Here is a 27,209-nt window from a genome sequence, read left to right on the forward strand (position 1 = left end):
GAGCAGAGATTTTTTAGCTCCCGCCTGGATTTAGCTTCTCCCACCGGGCTCCATCCATCACCTCCCGCCCCCCCCACCCCCACCCCCACCCCACCCCACCCTACCCCACCCCCCCACACACCCCCCACCCTTCACGATGGGGCCGGGCTGGTTAAAACCCTCGCTCAGTCTCCTCCCCGCTTTTCTTCACACCCCCCCACACACAACCCGCCCCATCCAACAACACCTCAGGGGGAGTCAAGGGAAGGGATGGGGAGGGATGGGGTGGGAAGGGGGGGAAGATGCGGACGGGGATGAGGGCAGGAGAGGCGGCGGCCGGGCCGGGAACCCACCTCGAAGCGGAGGAGATAAGGAGGTTAGAGCAGTTTGTGGGGGGGTGGGGTGGGGGAGAGGGTGAAGAGGGTGGAGGATGGGGGGGGGGGGGGGGGTGTTACACGGCCGGGAAGGTGAGAGACAGCGATACGCTCTCCTTAGGCCCTGGAGCAAAAAACCTTTGTCCCGCAGGTACGATCGGTGCTTTAAGTTGTTAATGGCCCCCGAGGCCGGCGTTTGATGTGCAGCAGGGCGGCGGGGAGGCGACCCGGAGGCTGAAGCTGCGGAGGGCCTGGTGGTGATGGTGGGGGGGGGATAAAGGGAAGGGGGAGAGTGGGAAAAGGGGTGGTGGATATAGGGGGGAGAATTAAATTAGGCAGACGGTGAGGAAAAGGAGGGAGGAGGAGGAGGAAGAAGGCTGGCTCGAACCTCCCACCCCGCGCCCGTCCCACGCGTGTCAGCACCCTCCTTAGGCCGGCCACGCGTGGAGAGGGGAGTGCTTAAAAGAAGGGGGGGGGCATTAAGCCCTGCACACCCCCCTCACTGCGGCCCAGACCCATGTGCAAGTGACGGCATGTGGGGAGCAGAGCCTTAGGAGAACCCACCCCCCCCCCACCCCACGCCGCTGGGTGCTTTTAACCTCCCCCCCCCCCCCTCTACATACCACCCAACTTTTCCCAGTGGGGAGCTGGGAGAAACTGGGAGCACAGCGGGCTGACCCACTGGGGACCGGGGATGCTGTGGGTCCGGGTAGGGGTTGGAGGGGGTGGAAGTGGGGGGAGCATTTCTCAAGCCACGGGGCAGGGTGGGGGCGATGGGTGCTTTCTCCCTTTGGTTTCTTATTTGGGATCCTTTGGGGGGGGGGGTGTCTGTGGCAAAGGAGAAACTCCCCCAAAAAAATCCCCTCTCATGGAAGGAGTGTAGGGGGGTCAGGATGAAATACCCTTCCCAAGGAGGGTCCGCGAGGGAGGTGAACTGATCCGAGGTGCTGTTTTCCCTGCAGATCCTGGAGGGATCCTGGAAAACCATCTCACACCCGGAGAAGGGTGGCATGGGGGGGGCATGGCTGGGGGGTAGGGGGGGTGGGGGCGGGAATTATGGCCAGAGAAATAACTCTTGGGCCTGATTTAGATTTAACTAGCAGATTCCCCAGGCTGAACCCCCCGGCTGGGCTGAATTTAGCAGCAAAAGCGATAACCGGGAGATAAGGGCTGATACCCGGCAGGACGGAGGGAGACGGGCAGGCACCGAGGGAAGGGGGAGAAGCCGGAGCCAGCGCCGGGAAAGGGGTAAGCGAAACGGGTAAAAAGGGTGTTTTAGGGGGTTTTGCTCCCACTCCCACCCCCCACTCCCGAAACCCAGGGGGCAGAGAAGTGGCTGGTTCATGTGCGTGTGTGCCCGGCCTAGGATGGAGCGTTTCCACAGGGATTTCCAAAGGGAAACAGGACCCGCAGGAGGGGGGGAGGAGGAGGAGGGAATCCCCCTCCTGCCTTAAAACCAGCAGTGATGCTCATAATAATAAAATAATAATAAAAAAGCAACCACCCCCCCAAAAAATAACCCGACGTCGAGTCCGTTTTCAAGCTCGAGGAGACAATAGGAGGGAGCTTTTTGGGGGAGGCCCGTGGGAAGGGGCGAGAGAGGGGACCCGAGGGGACAGAGAAGCGCTACCCACCTTCGATGCTGGGAGGGGGCAAGGGGTGGAGGGGGGAAGCGAGGCCGTAGGGCAGGACAGCCCCAGGGGGTTACGAGGCTCCTGCCTGCTCCTGGGGTTGGTGAGGTAGGGACAAGAGGGGGGTCTGCACACCCTTCCCCCCCCACACCCCTCGGTCACTTTTCTCCTGGGTCCCCAGTATGGCCAGACTCCCCAGTCCCACTCGCTGACTGGTGTGCCCACATCACGTGGAAGTGGGCGGCGATGGGAGAAAAAGGGGGAAGGGGGGGGGGGGGGTAAAAAGGGTGGCTGGTATCTGTTGCACCATCAGCCGGGCGCCAGGTTCCAGTGCCGTGGAGAAAAACAAAGAAAAAGGAACAAAAAAAGAAAGGAAAAAACTAAGAAAAAGGGGGGGAAAACCCCACAAAACAAAACAACAACCTCCCCCCCCAAAAAAAAGGAATAAGGTAATAAGATCACAGCAGCACCCCGGGCACGGGCGGCCCCACGCTGCAGCAGGCAAAGTCCAGCCGGGCAGCCCCGCTCCGCACCTCCCCACGCACCCGTGCCCAGCCCGCAGTAAGGACAAGAGGTATTTTCCCCCCGGGGGGGACAGGGATAGACATCCCCCCCACCCCATCACCTCGCTCCCCAATCCCTTGGGAGGCAACCCCCTCCCGTAGGGATGTTACACTGGGGGGGTGTGTGTGTGTCGGGGTCGTTTACCCTTCCCCAAAGCCTCTTTGGGGGTGCCACCCCCTCAAACTGGACACTCATCTTTTGCCCCCCCCCTCCGCCTCCCCACTGCACCCCGTCGGGTGTAAAGGGGACAGCGCAAGGCCGGCTACACCCCGCTGTAATTCGGGGTCCCACCGGGCACTGAGCCAGCGGAGGGGGCTCAGCCCCCACCCCTCGCTACCTCTCCTTCCCCCCCACGGCCCCGGGAATAACGCTCATACCCTTAATATTTCCTACACCCCGGCTTCAGGGCTCCTTTTGGAAATACAGGGGTCTTAGCGGGCCGGGGGCGGGGAGGGGGAGGCTGGCAGCGGCATTTGGGGGGCTCAGAAAGCAAAAGGAAAGGGATAAAAACTCCGTATGAAAGAAGAAGAGGGAGCGGGGGGAAGGAAGAGGGTTATTGAAGGAAAAAGGGGGGGGCGCGGAAGGTGAAGAGAGATGTCGGGGGTGTGCCGGCTCTGGGGGACGCGGGATCCCCCCCATCCTCCACCCCGTTCCCCTCTTAACCCCTTGCTCGGGAGGTGGTGATGGAGGCGGGGAGGGGGGGGGCACGGTTACTCTACAGCCGGGAAACCCCCAAAAAAGGGGTCTCCGTCAAGGCGGAGACAGGAAACCCCCCTAAAAAAGGGGTCTCCATCCCGGTGGGGATGCGTGTGGGCACCGGCAGAGGCTGAAAACGCGAAAATCCCTATAAATAATCCAAATTCGGGTCTGGAGATGGTTGTGGGCACGTAAAATTCCAGGCGCATAAACAGGGCAACGGTGATGCTGTGCGCGTGGGGGGTATAGGTGCTTTAAGTTCACACGGTGGGGAGGATGACACACACACGGACACACACAACTAGTGTGTAGTAAGCCTGTAGTTACACACATGTCAACGCAAACGTTGCGTATCGATGGGACTCAGAGCATCCCGGGCGCTAATGGCAACGTGCGCCGTGTATAAACGAGTACACACCGCCGTGCCTACGTGGAGGTGTTACGTATGAGTATGTGTATAGTATCCCCCCTATACATACACCGGGTATATATGGTATTTAGCCGTACCTAACTCGGCGGTGTAATTTACACTACGTGGATATACAGTATAGGCTGAGGAACACAGAGTGCAGAGAAGGAAGGGGAATTGAATATATCGATGTCTTTGTTTTGTTTTGCTTTATTTTATTTTATTTTATTTTATTTTATTTTATTTTATTTTATTTTATTTTATTTTATTTTATTTTATTTTATTTTATTTTTCTATTCTTTACTCTATTTTATTCTATTCTATTTTATTCTCTTTTATTTTGTTCTATTTTATTTTATTCTATTCTATTTTGTTCTATTTTATTTTGTTCCATTCTATTTCCTTATATTCCATTTGATTTCATTTCGTGTTTTTAATTCTTCTTTCCCCCCCCCCCAGAGCAGCTGCGTCTCCAGATGCGCAGGATTCGGGACACGCGTCTCCCTCTCCCCGCCTTGCGAAATCTCCGGCGATCTTTCTTTTAGCAGAGCAGCGCTTCGCTGAACCTTCCTTGAATTCCTACGCGATAAAAAAAAACCCCAACCAAACAAAAACAAGCAAAGAAATCCCCCCAAACTCCTCCCGAAATCCAATTAAAACCGATTAAAAACTCTCCCAGGAGACGATTTCAAGGACCTGCCTCTGGTTTTGCCTTTTTGCAGGGGAAAAAAGACACACACACACACACAGACCCCCAAAAAAACCCATCCCGGGGCCGGATCCAGCCTCTTTCAGCGGGGAAACCCCGGTCCTTAGAGCGGAGCATCGCGCCGCGGGGTGCGGGAGGGTTCGCACCCCGAAAATAAAGCGCAATGCGGGGAGGAGCTGAGCTGAGCCTGGTACAAACCAACGACCGAGAGGGAGAGGGATGGATCCCGGACACTTTTTTATCCCGAAAAATAAAAAGCGGAGAGGATGGGAGAGAGCAGAGTGAAGCGGCAGGGGAAAAGAATTAATAATAAATCTCTGCCCTGCACTCGGAGGAGGGTTTGTGTGTGTGTGTCCCCCCTCCTCCTCGTGAGATCAGGGCGAGCAAAGCGAAGCAGTTAACGAAATGTGGTTGAAAATAACCCTGAGAAACAAACATCGGGCTTTTCTCTCTCCTTTCCAGCCCCTTCTTCCCTCCCCCCGCCTCCTCAAGAAGGAAATAAATCCATAGGATGCCGATTTATATATATATATATATATATATATATAAAAATATATATAGTATATAGTGTAAATTATAATTATAATTATATAGTATATAGTATATATTATGTTATATATTATATATTATATACATTATACATATTACATTATATATCTATATTATATATAGATATAATATAGATATATTTCCCCCTCCATCCAAGTTAATTCCGATGCTGTTTTAGAGTTTATTTGTCTGTAGATGCGCCCGCGAGTCGCAACGACGACAAAAAAAACCCCGATAACGACAAAAAAAAACCCCAATAACAACAACAACCCCCCCCAACAACAACAAAACCCCCCCAACAAATCCCCCCCAACCCAACAAAAAAATTCAACCCCAACCATTAGGAACCGGGAAGGAAGGGAGAGAGGTGGGAAAAATGAAGTGGGGTGGGGGGAAAGAAGTTTTATCGGCGGGACGATGGTGGAAATTGGATTATTTTAAATATCCCAGGAAAAATTAACTGGGGAGAGGGGGAGGGAGTGGGGGCCGGGTGTGTGTGTGGGGGTGGAACACAGCAGGTAAATGTGGTTTTAGCGGAGAGAAAGGGATAAAGGCAGCCGGCAGCCGCCGTGCCGGGCGAGTACGGGGGGGTTTGAACGGTTTTTAAAGAAATATTTGAATTATTCGGTGCCTTGGCTGCCAGCCGGGAAGGGGTCTGTGTTTTGGGGGTGGGTGGGTGGGTGGGGTAAGGGTGTCTGGGTGCTACAGGCTGCGGGAGGGGATGGGCTCCCCCGGCGGAGAGCAGCCGGGCTCCAAAATACCCGTGTGCCCTCGGTTGGGGGTCGCCTGCGGGTGGGATAAATCTGTGGGGTTATATCTATAGGGATGTATCCATAGGGATGTACCCATAGGGATGTATCCATAGGAATCGGAGGTATGGAGAGGCAGCCGGCGGGGTTTGCAGGGGGCTGTCTCGTGTTAGAGCAGCCGGTGCAATTTGGGAGGGGGGGCAAGGGGGGTGTGTGTCCAAGTTGGGGAGGCTGGGCCCGGCTGCACCCCTTGTTTTTGGGGGGCAGGGGCAGAGATGCAGGATGGGGTCGGGTGGGGATGATGTGGTGGGAAGGGGGTGCGATGCGCCCTGGGAGCCCGGAGATGTCCCGGGGTAGCACGGCACCCACCTGCCCCTGCCTCCCCTGCCTCCTTTTGAGGGGCTTAGGGATGGAGTGGGGGGGGGGGGGGGGGATGCTGTGACCCCATCTGGGCCTCCCCGAGCATCAAACCCCCGGGGAGTGCTGCTAGGGGAGGGAGGGATCAGTCTTCTCTCTCCTGGGGGACCCCTCCATCCCCCGGGACCACCTCGCACCCCTTTGCGCCCAGACACGTGTGGGGATACCCCAGCCCAAGGAGACCCCACAGGAGACTGTGGGCGGCTCACCCCATGGCTGGGGGAGGGGGGATCCAGCGGGACAACCCCCCCACCCACAGCCGAGGTGTCAGAGCTGGAGCGGGGGTGGGGGGGGGAGTAGCCCTGCTTTTTGGCTGCCACCCTCGCCGCCTTCTCAAAGTCTCTCGTCACACCTTCAGTGACACTTTCCTAAACAAACGTCACATCTGTTTACAGGATGGCAGCGTCACTAAAATGCCACCAGCCCCCTCACCTACACCCGCGTGTCCCCCCCAGAAGGTCAGGTACTGCCACTTGAGAGAAGGGTGTCCAGAGAGATTTTAAAATCCGATTTGACTGCTCTCTCCACCCCCAAATATTACGTTAATGTCATCTTCTTTTTCTTTCTTTCTTTCTTTCTTTCTTTCTTTCTTTCTTTCTTTCTTTCTTTCTTTCTTTCTTTCTTTCTTTCTTTCTTTCTTTCTTTCTTTCTTTCTTTCTTTCTTTCTTTCTTTCTTTCTTTCTTTCTTTCTTTCTTTCTTTCTTTCTTTCTTTCTTTCTTTCTTTCTTTCTTTCTTTCTTTCTTTCTTTCTTTCTTTCTTTCTTTCTTTCTTTCTTTCTTTCTTTCTTTCTTCCTTTCTTCCTTTCTTCCTTTCTTCCTTCCTTTCTCTCTCTTTCTTTCTTTCTTTCTTTCTTCCTTTCTTCCTTTCTTCCTTCCTTTCTCTTTCTTTCTTTCTTTCTTTCTTTCTTTCTTTCTTTCTTTCTTTCTTTCTTTCTTTCTTTCTTTCTTTCTTTCTTTCTTTCTTTCTTTCTTTCTTTCTTTCTTTCTTTCTTTCTTTCTTTCTTTCTTTCTCTCTTTCTTTCTCTCTTTCTTTCTCTCTTTCTCTCTTTCTCTCTTTCTCTTTCTCTCTTTCTTTCTCTTTCTCTCTTTCTCTCTTTTTCTTTCTTTCTTTTTCTTTCTTTTTCTTTCCTTCTTTCCATCTTTCTTTTTCTTTGTTTTTATTTCCATCTTTCTTTCCTTTTTTCCTTCTTTCTTTCCTTCTTTCATTCTTTCCTTCCTTCTTTGCTTTCTTTCCTTTCTTTCCTTTCTTTCCTTCTTTCTTTCATTCTTTCATTCTTTCCTTCCTTCTTTGCTTTTTTTCCTTTCTTTCCTTCCTACATTCCTTTCTTTCCTTCTTTCCTTCCTTCTTTCTTTCCTTCCTATCTCTTTCTCTCTCTTTTTCTTTCTCTCTCTCTTTCCTTCTTTCCTTATTTTCTTTCTTTCCATTCTTTCTTTCTTTTCCTCCTTTGCTTCTTTCTTTCATTTTCATTCCTTTTCTTCTTTTTCCCCCAGTGGAAACAAGTACAACCAGCTCCCTCACAGACAAAGCCATGGGATGTGGGCATGTGTGATACGGCACTTCGTGCTCCGATGCAGCAGGAGGGGAGGGAGGCTGAGCAGTGAGGATACAGTGCTGGAGCGATTCAGGAAGAGTCAGGATCCAAGCCCTGCCTGAAACCAGGATTTTCAGAGAAGTGGGGGCCTGGTGGGAGAGGGGCTGTACCCAGAGTGTGATGAATGGCTGCGTGGGAACCCACGGGTGCACGTCACTGGTGGCTGGGGGAATCCCCTGGGGCTTCTGGGGATGAATGGGTGAGCAACACCTTTAGGGACAGGGGAGCCCGCTGGGGATGAATGGGGGTGCATCGCTGCCGGGGTTCCACTCGCTCCACCACCCACACACGTGGTTTTACTGTCACACCAGAACACAGGGGGTGTTTTGGTGTGATGACAATAAACCACACGTGTGGAGCACACATGCAGTACGCTGTCACCAGGCTGCTGTGACATCAGCCTTCCTGGCTGCTGGGAACCGGCTCAGGTTCGGGTACAGACACTCATGTCCAGCGGTAAGAGCAGAGGGGATGGAAAACCCCTTCCTGGGTCAGAGAGGCTGGGAAAGCCTCCTGCATCAGGCAGAAGGCTGGGCTGCTTGGGAATGCCAGGGCTGGCACAGAACCTCAGTCAGTGTCACTAACCAGCTACTCATTTACCCGTTGATCCATTTCTCCATCTGTCCATTTATATCCATCCCATATATCCAGCCACTCATCTAGGCATATATCCATATATTTATGTAACTTCTTAGTTATTCCTGTATCTATTCACCTATCTGTGCCTATTCTCTCACTGAAATACCTGTTTATTTATTTATATGTAACTATCCATGTATCTCTGTCTTGCTTACATGTCTATCTGCCTATACCTACTCAGTACAGGTCCTTATCTGGCTCGGTATCTGTGTGTGGGGATGCCTGGACTCCCTTCCTACAACCTCACCTATGGGGCTGCCTGTATCTCTGACCCACAGCACTGCCTGCACCCCTGATCCACATTCCTGCTCATACCCCAGACTTACATCCCTGCCTGTATTCCAGACCCACAGGGCTCCCTATACCTCTGACCCACAGCTCTGCCTGTATCCCAGACCCACAGGGCTGCCTATGCCTCTGACCCACAGCTCTGCCTGTATCCCAGACCCACAGGGCTCCCTATACCTCTGACCCACAGCTCTGCCTGTATCCCAGACCCACAGGGCTGCCTATGCCTCTGACCCACAGCTCTGCCTGTATCCCAGACCCACAGGGATGCCTATGCCTCTGACCCACAGCCCTGCCGGTATTCCAGACCCACATCCCTGCCTGTATCCCAGACCCACAGGGCTCCTTATACCTCTGACCCACATCCCTGCCAGTATTCCAGACCCACATCCCTGCCTGTATCCCAGTCTCGTAGCCATTCCCACACCCCAGATCCACATCCCTGCCCACACCCCAGACCCACATCCCTCTCTGCACCCCCTAACCTCATCCCTGCCCCCACCCCAGACCCACATCCCTCCCTACCCTCTTCCCCACGCAGCTGCCTGTATCCCATACAGCCCGGGCTGATGGGGCTGCCTGCCACCCCGACTTGGGGAGCTGCTTGCCGGTCCCCCCGACTCCCGGCCGTGCCGTCAGCGGTGCCGTCGGGGCGGCGAGGCCGCGGCTGTCAGCCCCTATTGATGAGGTGTGGGCTGACGGCGGGGAGCGGCGGCGGCCAGCTCCGCTCCAGACTCCCCGGCGCTGGGGTCAGCGCCCCGGCCAGCCCCGTCGCCGCCGGGAAGGGAAGGGCTGGACCCGGCGGGGATGCCCCGCTCCCCCTCCGAGCATTAGGCACTGGGCTGTGGGAGCTGCAGGAGTGGGGAGTTGTGCTTGGTTATGATGAAAAAAGGCCAAACCTGACCCAAATTCTCCACCTTTGGATGGCAGATGCGGTGTTGGGATGGAGGCTTCATCACCCGTTTCCTCCAGGGATGAAAAGAGCTCCATCCGTTTCTCTCTCTGCACTGGCATGGGTTTGGATAGATACACCTATTCCAGAGGGAAAAGGAAACAATAAAAGAAGGGAAAAAAAGAAAGAAACAAAAAGTGAAACAGCAAAGTTGTTTTCATACTGATGCTCAGGGCTCCAAACCCTCAACATCCCAGAGCCAAGTCCATGCGAAACACTCTCACACAAGCAAAGGACACGTAGGGCTTCATGCACAGGCAAGTGCTGGCAGGGCTGAGGAGGAGGTTGGTTTGACCTTGGACTAGATTGCCAGTTGAAAACCCCCACGTAAACACTGAGAATTTAAAAAGCAGAAAACTTGGGAAAAAGGCATTGAAATGCCCAGGCTGAAAAAGTAAAGGAAAAACAAAACATCCCAACCTTCTGGTGCAGGGTGAGCGTGTGATCTGAGGCCTCCAGCAAGGGACAGCTGGGAAGTTTGAGGGAATATTCCTCTCTTCACCTGTACCTGCCACAGATGGATTCCCTGAGCTTGGGATGCTGGGCTGGGAGCCAGCAGATGCTCACACATCCTCCCCCTAAACCCCCCTCCCTGTCCGGCCAAGGCTTTGCAAAGGAAAGGAGGACACAAACTCCCACGGGAATCAGGGACCTAAGAGCCTCAGGCATCCCCAGAGGGGTGGGAACGATGCTGTTTAATAGCAGAGGCTGGATCAGCAGAGCTGGTGCTGTTAAACAGTTAATCTCCAAGTGCTGCCAGGGCTCCTTTGGGTTGTATCTAATTTCCACGTGATCTATACAACAGTTTCTGGAGCTGAGGTGACATCATGGACACTTCCATCTTTCCTAATTACGGATCCCTCCAGCTTTCCAGAAACATCCCACCCAAACCCACCCAGAGCACCCCTCACCCTGCTGCTCCCCAGCCACACGAAGGCTGCAGCCTTCCCTGACTTTGCTCAGGGCAGCAGGAATTCCGACTATGCCGCTGAGATTCCTACGACTGCACAAATAAAGTCTTCCCAACTTCCCTTCACAGTCAGGAAGAGCCTCCTGGCTCTTCTCCTCCTCCTCTTTGGGGTACAGTGAAGAAAGCCATCACTAGTGTTAATACTTCTGATGCATTGGCATTATCGGGGAGCAGCAGAGCTGGGCACCCCTTAAATCTCCTCAAATCCAGCCTGGCTTTGGCTGTCAGACTCAACATTCAGCTCCACACTGACCTAGGGTGGAAAATCTCCAGTGGAGGTGATATTTTATTTGTCATCCATAGGGAAAAGCAAGAAAATCCACATCAGGCTGTGTAATTCCACTGGGTGAGAATTCATTTTTATCATGAAATCGTATTGTTATCGTTAGGCAAAACTCTGGTGTGGCACACAGGAAAGGGTACTCAGGTATGTTGGCAGATTTACATCTAATTAGCTTTGGATTCTTAGGTCGTTAATACATGTATTAGGCTGATATTGCTAATAACCAGTGATATTCGTTAGTGCTTGGAAGCAGATGTGCCTCTGATTTTCCATGCGTGGCACAGATGAAGGTCGAGGCTGTGAGTGTAGGAGGTGGAGGGGGAGATTCCTGGGCATTGCTCAAGTTCTGGAGTTTTTTATTGGGAAAAAAACCCCCCAAAACCTAAAAAATACCAATTAGAGGTGGGAGAAGCCTGGACTTGAATGTCTGTGCAATTCTAGCTATTGTCTGCCAATCAATCCATCAATCAATCTATCAGTCAATCAATCTATTGTTCCAGGTGGAAAAAACACATGTGGAGGTGTAGATCAAGCCTGATGTGCTTGCAGACACAGGTCTGTGAGTTTGTAGGGTACCCAGCCACTCTTTGAGTTGGAGGATATAGCTCTTGGCTTGCAGGAGTGGGCAGCTCCAGCTCAGCCCTGTGTTGTCCTGCCCTGGCCAGCTACCAGGGACTGGATGGATGCTGTAAGGAGGGTGGTGGGAGATCCTCATCCAAACCTCTGCTTGAGCTGGATGGTATGAACTGCATCTTGCCCATCTTCTTGGGGTCTTGCTGCATAACTGATCTGAGAGTTCTTTGGCTTAACATTGCTGCTAGTGAGATGAGAACAGTAATAAAGGAGGAGCAGGAGTGTGGGGAGAGGTTGTAGCTTTTATTAGACCAGTTGACATCTTGGGGGGGGGGGGGGGCAGGTATGCTTTTGCCTGGGAGTCATCACCTATTTTTTAAGGTGAGCAGGATTCCCTGACCTGATGTCCTGGGTGGAGGCAGAGATCTTCCTTCCTTCTCCCATCTAGGCAGCCACTGTCTTCATGGCTGTCTCTGAGGGGGACATTGTGCTGGTGAAAAGATGTGCTGAGAGCATTCCAAACCAGGGAGACAAAGGGTTTAAAGTGGAGCAGGGAAGGTTTAGATGAGACTTTAGAATAGAATCACAGAATCTCCTGAGCTGGGAGGGACCCACAAGGATCATCGAGTCCAACTCCTGGCTCCACACAGGCCCAGCCAAGTCAGAGCTGGCACTGAGGGCATCGTCCAGATGCTTCTTGACCTCTTTCTTTTTCCTTTTTCTTTTTCTTTTTCTTTTTCTTTTTCTTTTTCTTTTTCTTTTTCTTTTTCTTTTTCTTTTTCTTTTTCTTTTTCTTTTTCTTTTTCTTTTTCTTTTTCTTTTTCTTTTTCTTTTTCTTTTTCTTTCCCTTTTTATTTTTCTTTCCCTTTTTCTTTCTCTTTTTCTTTTTCTTTCCCTTTTCCTTTCTATTTTTATTTCCCTTTTCCTTTCTCTTTTTCTTTCCCTTTTCCTTTCTCTTTTCCTTTCTCTTTTTCTTTTCCTTTTTATTTCAATTTCCTTTTCCTTTTCCTTTCATTTTTTCTTTTTCTTTTTCCTCTTTTGCTTTTTAACTTTCTCTTTTCCCCATTTTCCTTTTCCTTGTCCTTTTCTTTTTCCAAAGGCTCCCTGGACACTTCATAAAGATTAACCAAGTTAATCCTCGCAGCAACACTGCAGGGTAGGTAGATGCTATTATCTGGCAAGACAAGGGGAAGGATGATCATAGGGCGTGCGGGGGATCACAGATCCAGGACAGGACCCATCTCTCACAGATCCTTAACACAGGATTACGTATTTTTGGCAGAACAGCTGGGAAATCTCACTGTAATGCCAGTGGAGCATCGGGGAATATCCCAATTGTTAACACACAGAGATACACAACCCACCACGGAGGATCCACTCTTCTGATTTACTGTCTTCTTCTGACATGCAAGAAGGACAATTTTAACACTTCTCTATGCAGGCTGTGGTAGAGCTGCATGACTGATGGTGTCTCCAGGAAAAAAAAACCCACCCAAAACCTGACCAACACCCACCCATGTCAGTAGAACTGATCAGGAAATGCAGGTTTTTTGGCTCAGAGGAAAAATCCTCCCAAGATTGAGAAAAATGTCACTCTTGTTTCACCTGGAAGAGGCAGAAATATGAAATCAGCAAACTGGAAAGTCCAATTTATTTATTTTTTTGTTTTCTTCTGTCTGAACAAAGCTCCAAAGGGCCATAGTTTTGATTTATTGTTGTTATTTTCTAGTTGAATGTCACTTTCATTTTCGCTCCCGTGTTTTCGATCTGGTTTTGGTGGCTTTGCTTGCTTTTCAGAAGGTCTGAGGGTATTTCTGGACCGAGTTTGCTCTTTAAAGGCTTCAACTGCTATAAGCAAGAAGTTTAAGCACTTCTAATTGCTTTCAGCTATGTTTATGGTTGAGGATTTGTTCTTGAAAGGGCAATATAAAGGGAGCATGAACTCAGATGGGCTTTGCTAATTTTAGCTGGCAAAAAAAAATTGAAATATTTTCCTTAGCTTGTATTCAAAAAAGGGTATTCCTTCTTTTTCTGGGTTCCATGTAGAGAATAAAGAGCATTTTTTAAATTCTCTCTCCTTGTTGCACGCCTGCAAGGTTAAAAAGCCCTGGCTCTTAACAGCATGTGGTGGGAAAAACACTGAACGGGCAAAAGATGTTACATTTTGTGTTGTTGCAGGGCAAAAACCCAAGCAAAAAACCAAAAAAAAACCATGACTGAGCCTTTGCTGTTTAACCATTTATTGCCTGGCTTTCCATCTTCCATTGAAAATGTTATGGAAAATGCCACAAGTCTCCTCCACAAACACCAGGATAATAAAAGGGGTTTCCAATGATTTTTTTTCTTCCTCACTTGTTTGCACAGGATGCTCATTTCTGACATCAGCCCCTTGCAGATGTTTCTTGTATTCACCTGTTCTTTGAGCAACTCTCAGCCTCCTAGCTGGGTCACATCAGCCCTGGCCTCAAGATTTTAGGCAAGACACACTTAGGAAGGGAGGTTTTTGCTCTTTGTTCTGCACATCTTCATATCCTATTTGGAATAAATAACTGTTTGGGTTTTTTTTTCTCCCTGAAGGCACCCTGAAATCTTTCATTTTCCAGTGGTTGGTTGTGTGAAGAACATCTTTCAGCTTTAGCTTGTTTCCTGCCTTTTGTCTGCTCTTTCAGGGACCATGGCAGAAGTGCAGCTGGTGAAAGCCAGGCCAGAATCAGACCCTTTATCTCCTAGGGCTGGTCCCTTCCCTTTCTCCAGGGGCCCACAGACTGAAGGTGATGGATTCCCATTAAATCTGGAGATAAGGAGGTGGTGGCAACCAGCAGTTGTGAGTCCACTTAGCTCTGCTGTTCACTGGGAGGATGATGACCCTGAGGCAGGATGTCACCTAGTAGGTTTGGCCACACTGGAGTAAGGGTGCTGGACATCAGCCATAGGGACAACCAGAGACATATCCCAAACCCTTTGTGGGAACACACCTGGACTATTCCCACAAGGTGATTTGGCTGTTGTCACTCTGAATTGGGAGATGGAGTTTAATAGGATGAATGTGACCATTCACATCAAGCCTGGCTCTGTTATTTGATGTAACTGAGGATGCTGTAGCTGATTCCCTCTCTCTCTGCTGCTGGTGGAGACAGACTTTTATTTTTTATTTTTTTTTCCAGAGTCCTGGTACAATTTTACATATTTCATGTTTGGAAAAAAAAAAAAGGAGATGAAAATATGTAGGGCTTTCCTCCATTTTAATCCATTTTCCCTGGTTTCTCATTCCTCTGGTCTTGTTTCCCCCTGTCCTTGCTGCTGGTTCAATGCAGGAGCCCAAATGCTTTACTCTGCCATTTTTGGGAAGGGAAAAAGAAAAAAAAGAAGAAAAAAAGAAGAAAAAAAGAAGAAAAAAGAAGAAAAAAGAAGAAAAAAAGAAGAAAAAAAGAAGATAAGTATTTGTAGAAGAACTCTGCCCTTTCTATTTGGCCTGTTTTAGAGCCTGGAGCATCAGTGAGCTTTTACTTTTACTTCTTCTTTCTTCTCCTCCATGCTATTCTTGTCCTATCAGATGAATCCTGATCTCATCAAGATCTCTGTATGCCTATCTCTGCTCCATTGACTGGAAGAGGGTTGATCAGTAAATAAAGTTAAGCAAATGGTCACGTCTTCAAGAGATATCAGGACTTCAGATGGAAAGATGTCTCTGGCCAAGGCTCCTGTGTCCGGCTGTCAGCACAATAATGTCCTTTACAGCACTGCTGGAGGAGAAGGATGTCTTCAAAGTCTGGGAAACCCTAGCTCAATTCTCAATGGTCCTGAGACCTTACAGGGGGCAGCACACCTTTCTTGGGCTCTCTGTTGCCCATCTGCTAAAAGAAGGGCAGCCAAGCCCCATGGGGTGCATAGAATCACAGACTGGTCTGGGTTGGGAGGGACCCCAAGGATCACAGAGCTCCAACCCCCCTGCCACAGGCAGGGCCACCAACCTCCAGGCCTGGAGCTACACAAGGTTGCCCAGGGCTCCATCCAACCTGGCCTTGCATCCCTGACTGCCACGTGCTCTCCACATAGCTGGGCTGTGAGATGGCACAAGCCAAGGGGATGTTCATCCCAACGTCCAGCTTGCAGACAAGGGAGGGAGGGATTGGACCATACAAACACAGATGAAACCATTGATCAAAACAGTCCTGAATGGGCTGATAGGTAGGTCTATCACTGGCTAGAACTTGGTGACCTCTCTGCAAAATTTGGAGGGGTAATGGCTCGGCAGTGCTGCTGTGGTGATAAGACCATGATGTTGACCAGAGGAGTTATCAGGGTTGGGGACAATGGGAGGACATGAACAAACACCAGGCAATGGCATTGCACAGGAGGCTTTGGGAGCTGGTGGGGTGATGCTGTCTCACAAGGCAGACCCTGAGAGCTGCTGAGAATCATAGAATCGCCTCAGTTAGAAGAGACTCGAGTCCAAGCACAGCCACACAACCACAAGCTTGCTGGTGTTGGGAGGGGATGCATGACTGCAGCAACCTTAGGTCATGAAAGCCTGAGGGTATGATGTGATGTTTGGGTGACAGTGCTGGAAAAGCAGTGTGCAAAGCAGATGTCATGGAATCTCTCAACAAGTGCAGTGACATCATCAGTTCTCAGCCCAACTTGGTGCATGTTTGGGATGGGGAAGGCTGTTGGAAAGCAGACTTGGCATTACCTCTGTGTCTGTAGCTTCCTTTTTACAACTTTGACTATTTGAGTGTGCTGGCTGCAGGTTTGACCAGATAAAATTTAAATTTACTGATCTATTCAATCCAAGTTTGCCAGAGGGGTGGAGACCCGTAGGTCAGAGTAGGAAAAGGTCCCAGGCATCAGGATTCAGATGTTTGTGTGCCTAAGTTACAGACAGGCTGCAGGACTGGTCTGTGAAAAATCATCCTATTTTAATGTTTACCCCAAAAAACCAAGAGGATTCTAGCTTTCCCATGAATCATGGAATCACAGAATCACAGAACTGTGAGGGTTGGAAGGGACCTCCAGAGCTCATCAGGTCCAACCCCCTGCCAAAGCAGGGTCCCTAGGACAGGGCGCACAGGTCGGTGTCCAGATGGGGCTGGAATCTCTCCAGAGAAGGAGACTCCACACCCCCTGGGCAGCCTGTCCCAGGGCTCCCTCACCCTCACTGGGAAGAAGTTCTTCCCCAGATTGGTGGGGAACTCCCTGTGCTCCAACTTGAGCCCATCACCCCTTGTCCTGTCCCCACAGACACTGAGAAGAGGCTGCCCATGTCCCCCTGTGTCCCACCCTTCAGCTATTGATACCCATTGATCAGATCCCCTCTCAGGCTTCTTCTCTCCAGGCTGAACAGCCCCAGTTCATTCAGCCTTTAAAATCTGCTTTGAAATCTGCCCTCAGAATGAGACAACCAACTTGCACCCATTTCCACTGGGCCAATAATTAAAATGAGATCCCAGAGCTGAGAGTTGCCAGGCAGCCCCTGTAAAGTTCACACATTTAAACATTGCCATCAAAGTGAAATGAGAGCCCCAAAAACTTGCTGGTAATTGCATCACAAAGCACAAGCTCCTGTGATTAGATTAGGAGCACTCTGCTGGGATTACACTAAACCAAAAGAAATAATCCAGAGGCTAGAAAAGGAGAGCAGCTCTTCAGTTGAACTTCATTAATTTCCTGTCTACTCAGCAGAGCCCACAAATTAATTCTGTGCTGAAAGCTGCAGAGGTTCCTTCTAGTCACCACAAAGTATCGCTGCAGCAAGGGAAAAAGCCTTCATAATCCACTCAAAGTGAAGATGCAAGGTCCATGCTGAGACTGTCATAGAATCATAGGATCATATGTTGTTGTTTCCTTGCTGAGTATGGATTGAGAGTGGTGTTTAAGACCCTTAGATTCAGTGGATGACCTGGGAAGTCTTCTTCTCTGGCTACGAACCAGAAAATCAAGTTTTCAGGATGGAAAAGTCCCCTTTTCCTTCATTCCCACCAAAAGAGGTGAAGGGTGGGCTGGCTGGACTGTCTATCTATCTATCTATCTATCTATCTATCTATCTATCTATCTATCTATCTATCTATCCATCATAGAATCACAGACTGGTCTGGGTTGGAAGGGACCCCAAGGATCACAGAGCTCCAACCCCTCTGCCACAGGCAGGGACACCAACCTGGGGACTGTCCCCCCAGCCCAGTCTAAAGAAAACCTTTAGCTGCCTGCTGTGTTTTCTATTCAGGTTGGCAGGTTGATGCTTTCTCTGCTCTACAGGGTTCCTGGCTCAGCTGAGGTCCTTCTCTGCCTGGACAAGCAGTGGCATCTCCCAAGGGCGAGAGGAGGAAGGTAAAAGATGTTGAGAGCATCCTGTTGGTCAGGCTTGTGCAGAGTTAGAAGAAACATGGAGAAGTGACTGTTTATGGGGTGATCTAAGGTTGCTCAAGGACAGTTCCAGAGGTCTCCAGCTTGTGCCCTGCTAGGCAGTGGGCTTTCAGCTTTCACACCAATGCGCAGGAGGATATTTGTCTAGAGGTAAAGGCACAGACTTCCTGCTTAAAAAAGAATTTTACTAGCAAATACTGGGCATCCACAGGCTTAGCCCTGCTTAGATGTCACTGAGGTCATGTTCCACCCATGATAATTTATTTACATCTTCATCTAGACCAAGTAAGCCTGATGTTTTCCTGATGCTTGGAAATCTGGACAGGAATAATATGAGCCAGCTTCTCAGTGTTAAGTATCTTTGAAGGCCACGCTGCCCACACCTCTGCTGGGCTTGGCTTTGAGATGAATTTACAGCAAGTAGCCCCACAGATTCGCATGGGAGGACTCTGGAGAGTGAAGGAAGGTTGGTGGGGACACACCCATTGTTTGAGAGGTATTGCAGAGGAGGGCACCAAGGATGGGGAAGGGTCTGGAGGGGAAGGCTTACGAGGAGAGGCTGAAGTCCCAGGGTTTGTTCAGCCTGGAGAAGAGGAGGCTGAGGGGAGACCTCATGGGGTCTGTGGCTTCCTGACAAGGGGGAGCAAAGGGGCAGTGCCAATCTCTCTCCTCTCTTTGGGGACCAGGGATAAAACCCAAGGGAACAGGGTGAAGCTGCACCAGGGGAGGTTTAGGTTGGCTGGTAGGAAGAGGTTCTGTCCTGAGAGGGGGGTCAGGCACTGGCACAGGCTCCCCAGGGAAGGGGTCACAGCCCTGAGCTGGACTGAGGGCAAGAAGTGTCTGGATGATGCCCTCAGTGCCATCTCTGACTTGGCTGTGCCTGTGTGGAGCTGGGTGTGGGACTGGATGGTCCTTATGGGTCCCTCCCAGCTCAGGAGATTCTGTGATTCTGTGGTCATCAAGTTGTGCTGTTACAGACTCATCTCCTACCAGTGAGCAAGTGCTCAGTCTTAAGAAGACATATATTAGAGCAAAGACACCAATTTTCATGCATCTTAGAGTTTCCTGGAGTTTGGATAGCAAACCACACTTGGGTGGCACTGGATAAGGTGCACAGCATCACTTTAAAGATGTCCAAGCCATGATGGCAGGTCGGTGCAAGGATGCTGACCTGGTCCCAGGCACCCTAAAGTTGTCCTTTACCACAGCCTGAATTATGTGGACATCTAAAGGACTGTCAGAATGTGAGAGACCAGAAATGTTCTGGGCAGCAACTAGTTTACATGGACTAGTAACTTCCCTGGAAGGGTATTGTGGTTTTAGGCAGAGTTTTTCATGACAGCAGCTGAACACACTTTCTACTAGGAGTAGTGTGGGTTTTAGAACAGAAAATCCCCTAAAATCCTGTCAAATTTGGTTTGAAAGCAAAAAGTAAGGGAGTTGCTGTCAGCAGCAGATTCATTCGTCTTAAAAGAAAGACATTCCAGCCCAATTAAATAATAAAAAGAGGTGATAAAACCCACCTGCTTTTAAACTCCAGGTTTCTGTTTCTTTTAAAATCAGGTCAGGGTATTAAAGGTATCCAGACTGAGATTTCTTATGGAACTATTGGGCTGAAATCTCTGTCCATTTCAAATGCAAGGAGATGAGCCATTCTGATCACCATCAGCTTATGATGCTGCACCTCCCTCTTCACTAGCTGATCCCCCGAGGAAGCAGATTTCCCCCCTTGTTTTACAGGAAGGGAAATCAAAGCAGGAGACTTCTCTAAAGCCCCCCCCCCCCCCCCCCCCAGGAGGTGAGGGAGAGGGCTGGGAGGACTTCTTCTGCATATTGGTGTGGAACTCCCTGTGCTCCAACTTGAGCCCATCGCCCCTTGTGCTGTCCCCACAGACGCTGAGAAGAGACTGGCTATTTCCCCTTGTGCACCACACTTGAGGTATCTATTAACATTAATAAGATCCCCTCTTAACCTTCTTTTCTCCAGGCTGAACAGCCACAGTTCTTAGGGAGCATCATAGGGAAGATGCTCCAGTCCTTTAATCACCCCTTCTCACAAACACCCTTGAAGGATCAGACGTGTGAATGGACCTGGATCTTTGAAAGGGTGGTCCCTGTTCCACAGAGGTGCAACCAAATCACTGAGGTCTGCAGAGAATTTTTGGGAGACACCCCCTAAAATAAAATATATATATAATAAATTAACCAAAAAAAGATCAATATATCCAGCAAAGCAACATGTTTTTTGGCTTTCCCATCACCGTTCCCCCTGTATGGCTGGGTGGAGAATGACAGGCTGCCTTTTAACAAATCTCCCTGGCATTTGATGCAAGCCTGGGGTGGGGAACGGTGGGAAAGCGAGCTGTAAAATGCTATGCCCTGGCTGTCTCTCAGCTCCCAGCCTTTGCCTTGGAGTTAGATAACAGGAGCAGCAGATAAGAGGGGAAAGCGGTTCTTTAATTCAGCCAGAATTCCACTTAGCGTGAAGGGAAACGTCTAGTGGGAGAATTAGCCTAAGCCAGGAAATAGCCTCTTAAACCTCAGCTCTCCTGTGCTGAAAGTATATTTAGCTTTTATATATATATATATCCACATACCTATACATCTGTCTTTCTCTGTACCACCATGAAATCCTTGTCTTCCAAGTGTGATGGCCAAGAAGCAATTTTAAACTCCTAAAAACAACCCACTACAACACTGTCCTTTCAACTACCTAGAAAGCAGTTGAAAACTACTTGGAATATTTTTTTCAGGTCTCTCCCAAGATGAGATATTCCCAGCCTCTGAGGATTCCTAAGGCCAACAGATCCATGACCTCCACTTTCCAAGAGGTGCCCACCCAACCTCTAAATAGCTTCAGAAGGATGGGCCTTGGCCAAGCATGGCCAAGATGGTGTTTTAGGACCAACATTTGGATGAGAGGGACTCAACCAAGGGTTTGCATTGAGCAGAAGCTTATGGGGAGGCTGAAGGAGGATCAGACTTTGAGTCTGACTCTTTTCAAAGACCTGGATCCCACATCTGTGAGGAAGGCTTCACTGCAATCCAGTAGGTTGACATCAAGAGGACAATTTGGCCTAATAAAAGACCTCTGGCCATTCCTGTATCACCCCAGATAGGAGGTGGCTAACCACCCAGATTCACTTTCTGGTTTTGGAGGGAAATGCATCCAAACATTTCTTCCAGCCCTTGTTTGGGATCTTCCCAGTGTGCATCTCACTAGGTAGTCTCCAGCCTCCTCTACCAGCATCTTCTGAGAGATCCCTGCAGTCCTATGCAGCTCTGGGGCAGGGGTGGGGGCAGATGGGGCCCTTGCTTAGGCCAGGGAAATCAAAAATGTGGTAGGCTGATATTAAATCTTGGGCTAGAAGCAGAAGAGATCATCTTGCTGCTAATGGCCAACTTCCACGCTGCTTCTCTGCTTCAGGTTGCTGAGCTCAGCTCTCCTAAGGACATCAGGCAGAGAGAAAGAGAACACTGGGCAGCCCCCTGGGTAGTCATCCAAAATGAGGGTTTTTTTGACTAGTGATTTGCATTTCATTCCTTCAATCCTCTGCCCCCCAGACCCTGTTGGTGGGAGATTCAGAATGTTCACAACCTTCCCATCTTCTATTTTGTTTTGGTTTGTTTCCAGTTATTCTTGCTATGGATAACACACTTATTTGTGTTAGAAATAAAGCATTTATCTCCTGGGACACTGGCCTCTGATTAAAGGTGGTGTGGCCCAGGGTAGGAGCTATGGCCTCTCTTCTGAGAAGTCCTGAAGTCATCAAATCCTCTCTTGAGCTCCTTTCCTGGTTTGTTTTTAGGTTGCAAACTTAACAGGCTTTGGGAAGTCTTAGTATTTCTGCCATCTAGCTCAAAGAAACCTTTCCCTGCTGAGGGCCAGTGATTGCAGTGATCATGCATGCATTGGTAACACCTTTTCCACCCAGAAGCATGAAATGCTGCTCACTGAGATAAATGATTATATCAGCAAAATAAGGATATGGTGGTAGCTCTTTGTGAGACCAAGCAGCCTCCACCAGTCCATGGCCAGGGATTATACTGAACATGAAGTGGGGATTTAACTGGGTATATTTTCTTCTCTATTTTTTTCCCCATCAGTGTTTGTACATCAGCTTTTAGCATCTGCAAACAAACGTTTTTGTGGCCACCTCCACTAGACTGAAGAGGAAAGATGCTTCCAAGCATCTTGTTGCAACATCTGGCAGGAGGGAAGGGGAGGGAGGAGAGGGGAGGGGGGCAAGGCAAAGCCAAGAGGCATTCTCTCTGCACCTAGCAAGTCAAGGTAAAGCTGAGCCTGCTTGTGAACTGATGCTGAGATAGCAGTCCAGTATCTAAACAGGTAACACCCAATTACAACAGAACTGTGTTGACTTACACTTTCCCTTATCAGAAGAATCAGGTATTCATGTAAATCACAAAAGAGTTTGATGGATGCCAGTTCACAGAGAGCCCCACACCAAGGAACAAGAGCCTAGTTAAACAGAATGTATGTTGTTCTTATCTTTAAGTTGTGACTATTGCTATGAAATAAAAAAAAAACCTCAACCCCAAAAAACAATCACCCTATAAAATAAAAATGCTTTATCATGGGGGGGTTATAATTCTTTAATGTTCCCCAGGGGCCATTCCTGTGCTGGAATCAGACCCTTGGGACCACTTTCTGTATCCTGCAGGAGTAATTTTCTAGCAGACAGATGATCTTTCCTTATCATGTGTTGTCTTGGCAATAAAAAAAGTCTCTTTCTGGAGATGCCTGTTTAGACTGAGCCGGGTGGGGGGAAAAAAAAATGAAAAGGAAAAGAAGGGGCTGCTAAATCAGCCTTAATTCTGATGCTTGCCTGAAAGTAAACAATGAGGTACAGGGACAGTCATCATTAGAGCCTCCTGGGCCTGGAAGCACGGTGTGGAGAGCAGATGTGGTACGTAGGCTTCAGCCAGCCATGCCAGAGACGAGCTCTGAGCCCAGTCTGAACGCTGTGGCTAATCAGACTCTCTTATCACATTTACTGGGAGATGGGTGATGCCAATAAAACCAAGTCAGGCTGAGTGCACTTAGTGGAGCCAAAAAAGCTAATTGTTAATAGATACCTACAGCTCAGGGCTGGGGAAAGCCAGCTGGCCCCCTCTGCTCTCCTGCCTTGGTCCTGGTGGGACCTCAGATTTGGGCTATCCATGCATTTCCTATGGGAAAGTGCAGATCCTGAGCACTGCCAGGAATGATAGCCAGGACACATATGATTTTATTGCTATTTAGCCATATTATGGGGTGCATAGGTGCTCTGTTTGAGATCAAGACCTCACTAACATGACAGTGGTCCAGAGACCTGGAGTCTCCAAGTAAAACCAAGCTGGTGCTTCTCACCAGGGGTGTGATGAGCTTGGATTTTGCCAGATGTGAAAAACTGGACTGTACAATTTGTGGCAACGACAGCCTGTGCTTATACCTCCTTCCTCTAAATAAAAAATGGAGCCTGTTAGGAGAGAACCTGTCAAAAAAGACGAGGCTGGGGTGAGCTGGCAGTGAATTTCCCCTGTGTACAATCCCCTCTAGAAAACTGCAGGTGATGGATATCCAGAACCACGTTTTATGTAATTGTGTTTAAATTTCATTTAATCCTTAAATCTTATCCCCACCCCCCCCCCCTCCCCAAAGAAATGCCTGCCTGCTTCTTCTACATCCCAGCAGTTTCCCAGGGATGTTGCACCTCACTGCAGCGCTCCCCTTCAGCAGGACACACTCCCATCCTGGAGACCTTGCAGCCTAAATGAATGCATTTATTTTTATAACCTGATAATTCAAACCAGCCAGCCAGACTGACCAGCTCATAGTTTAACAGACCCTTAAAAACCAACACCAAAAAGCACAGGGCCCAGATACGAACTGCAGGTAGAGCTTCCCAGCCACATTCTCTCCCTGCAGACTCTCAGACTCCCATGAACACCTCCCACGTCTCTGCAGCAATCAATTCCCCCACCTGCTCTGGAGGAGACTTTGACACAAGGTCCTTCATCCAGCAACTTTGAAGGTCCTTCCTTGTGTCTGTGTGAGTCTGAGCGTGCAAAACACCTCAGGGTCAGGCTGCATCCTTCCATGACTCATACCCAGCAGGGGCACGAGGTGGGAGAGACTTTTCTGGTCCATCCAGTGCTTGTTTTGGTAGAGGGGACATGGTGTAAGCACCACAAGAGAGCAGAGATCTCCATTTCCCTCAGCAGACTTGGGTGCCTGACATATGTGTAGGTTTAGGGCTGTGACTTTGTGGCAACCTCTTCATGTGCTCACTAGCTGGCTTCTCCTTGTCTTGCTGATGCCCCCCAAGGCTGCCATAGTATTTGAGCCTCTGAACCCCAGTGAAGCCCCTGTATTATGGGGCACACAGCAAACAAGAGGTGGAGGCTTTAAAGCTGTTCTTAAAGGAAAATAGCAGGGCTGACACAGAACTACAGACTGGTGGGGGTTGGAAGCAGCCTTTGGAGACCATCCAGTCCAACCCCCCTGCTAAAGCAGGATCACTTCAAGAAGCTCACACAGGATTATGTCCAGGAGGGTTTGGGATCTTTCTTTGGACTCAGGCACCCACAGAGTGAAGATTTTCCTCATAGGGATGGACCTTTCTGTGTTCCAGTTTGTGCCTGTTGCCCCTTGTCCTGTCACTGGGCACCACTGAGAAGAGCCTGCCCCCATCCTTTAGACACCTGTCCTTCAGATATTGATCAGTGTTGATGAGATCCCCTGTCAGTCTTCTCTTCTCCAGGCTAAAAAGCCCCAGCTCTCAGCATTTCCTCACCCCAGAGCTGCTCCAGCCCCCTCTTCATCCTCATAGCCCTGTCCTTCACGTACACAAGAGAAGGATGCCAGGTGGCCTCTGCAGAGGCTTTGCAGAATTAGTTCACACCACTGAGTCATTCATTTCATAGAATCATAGAATGGTCTGGGTTGGAAGGGACCCCAAGGATCATAGAGCTCCAACCCCCCTGCCACAGGCAGGACCACCAACCTCCAGGCCTGGATCTACACAAGGCTGCCCAGGGAGTTGTTTCTCTCTCTCCTGTTTGTTGGAGTGTTTCTCTCTCTCCTGTTTTGCTCCATCACTCGATCTGAAATCTGGTACCCAGACACGGAGACCTGGTGAGCTCAAGACATCCACCTGCTAAAAGGGGACCAGAAAAGCAGCTGGTGGAGAAGGCACCCAGGCTATGAGTGTACAACCATCGGCATGGGAAAAAGCCTGGCTGCAGGTGTGCAAATACAGCTCGTCCCTGGCATCTGCTGGGAACACAGCCAAGCAGGGACCCGCTGCCTTTATCTCTTGACCTCTTGCTCCTCTGCCCTGAGGTTCCAAGCACTGTGGGTCCAGGCACATCCTAGCCAGCTTGAATGGGCCCCACACTACAGGGAGAGGGATTCCTTGAGGGATCCTTTGGATCCCCACTTAGGACTGCTGGGGTAGGATGCTGCTTCCCAAAAAAGATATTTGTGCCCAGCTGCACGGAAGGACAGTCCTCTGGATGCTTCCATGCCCACCACAGGCTCTTGTGCCAGCACATCCACTAATGGGATCCTGGGGTGCATCAAAAGGAGTGTGGCCAGCAGGTCAAAGGAGGGGATCCTCCCCCTCTGCTCTGTCCTGGTCAGGCCCCACCTGGAGTGTTGTGTCCAGTTCTGGGCTCCTTGGGATAAAAAACACAGGGATGTCCTGGAGAGAGTCCAGAGGAGGCTACAGAGATGATTAGAGGAGTGGAGCATCTCCCCTGTGAGGAAAGGCTGAGTGAGCTGGGACTGTTCAGCCTTGAGAAAAGAAGACTAAGGGGGGACCTTATTAATGGTTATCAATATCTGAAGGGCGGGACACAGGGAGACATGGGCAGCCTCTGCTCAGTGTCTGTGGGGACAGGACAAGGGGTGATGGTTTCAAGTTGGAGCACAGGAAGTTCTGCACCAACATGCAGAACTTTTTCACAGTGAGGGTGAGGGAGCCCTGGGACAGGCTGCCCAGGGGGTGTGGAGTCTCCTTCTCTGGAGAGATTCCAGCCCCGTCTGGACACCGCCCTGTGTGCCCTGTCCTAAGGACCCTGCTTTAGCAGGGGGGTTGGACCCGATGACCTCTGGAGGTCCCTTCCAACCCCTACAGCTCTGTGACTGTGATTCTGTGACCATCTGGGCTCGCATCTCCACGGCAGAAGGTGCGACAGGCAGCTTGCGAAGCTACTGCTCACAGGGGCTAAGCTGCCTTTATGGCAGGTCACACACCCTCTCAAACAACAGTGGATTTAGATGCCATAAAACCCTGTGGTCTAACACGCCCCAGGAGTCTCCTGATGCCTGATACGTGTCGCAAAAGCATCCTTCATCGTGCTGGCTGCAGCGGTCTCGCTCGGCATCCTTTCCCAGCGCTGCAACGCAGGTTATTTAGCAGCTGAGAAAATCACAGCGGGTCCCCCCCCCCCCCAACCTCCTCCACCAGCTCCCTCTCGCTCCCGTTCCGCTCTTCACACGTGTCCCTTCTGTGGCCACTGTGCTTTATTTTCTCTGGCAACGGAGGCAAAAATAGCTCGTGTGAAAATTATTTATTTTGTATTAATAGCCCGGAGTCAAAGCCTCAGCAGACACTTGGAATAAACAGGATCACTCAAAATACAGTTGTTTGAAATCAGAGCTTTGCTCTGACCCCAGGGTTTCTAACCAAAGCCAGAAAAACTCTATATAAAATCCCTTAATTTTTTTTCCCCCCCCTGTTAATCCACAGTACAACAAGCCTTGCTTGTAGCCAGAGGACTTTGACCAGGATGATTAAGCCAACATCTCATTCAGGCGGTCCCACACGAGGTTGTATAGGTGGTCGAGATGTGGAATAATCCTCCCTATCTGAATAATAACCCCCTTTGCACTTCCAGTCCAATTTGTATTCAAGCACATTCCGCTTCCCCTCAGCCATTCCTCTCCTTTCATCGTTTCCCCCTCTCAAAAATACATATTTCAAGCAGGGCAGCTGTTGGGTGAAAAACTCGACTTTGGGAGAAGTTTTCTGGACTTAGAAACGGAGAGGGAAAAACATTGCTTTTGGTTTTTACTGTTCATTCCTCTTTCTTGTGTTTTCTTTTACTCCCTGACCCCTCTGCAACCAGCTCCCCAGGCAGATTAAAGGAAGAAAAAGGGGAAATAAAACAACAGGAAAAGTTTTTTATCTTCTTTCTGTGTGGATTTCCTTTCTTCCTCTTTTTTTTTTTCCTCCCCACCAAATATCAGAAATATTCCCAGCTAAGAATTAGGGCACCTCAGCTCATTCAAATTACGGTGCACATCCACTAATGAATGTAGCCCTTTAGTTGTGGGCTGCATTCCTTGCTGATGGATTAATTAAGGCACAAAGAGGCAGAGTCTGCGTGGGGGTTAATGCAGACCTTGAGAAACCTGGGTTTGAGTCCAAAAGCTTCTCCACTGACTCCTAATCAGCTGCATGGA

At 49.7% G+C, this 27,209-nt stretch overlaps 1 long non-coding RNA gene across 1 annotated transcript; it reads left to right on the forward strand.

The window, feature by feature from the left end:
- Positions 1-289: 289 nt before the first annotated feature.
- On the forward strand, positions 290-4,537 carry LOC311190411. Its single transcript, XR_014617208.1, has 3 exons — positions 290-355; positions 1,444-1,601; positions 4,113-4,537. It is a non-coding gene; the product is annotated as an uncharacterized lncRNA (long non-coding RNA).
- The last annotated feature ends 22,672 nt before the right edge of the window (positions 4,538-27,209 follow it).

Source organism: Gallinula chloropus (assembly GCF_964237585.1).
Source record: "Gallinula chloropus genome assembly, chromosome: 3".
Taxonomy (NCBI): domain Eukaryota; kingdom Metazoa; phylum Chordata; class Aves; order Gruiformes; family Rallidae; genus Gallinula; species Gallinula chloropus.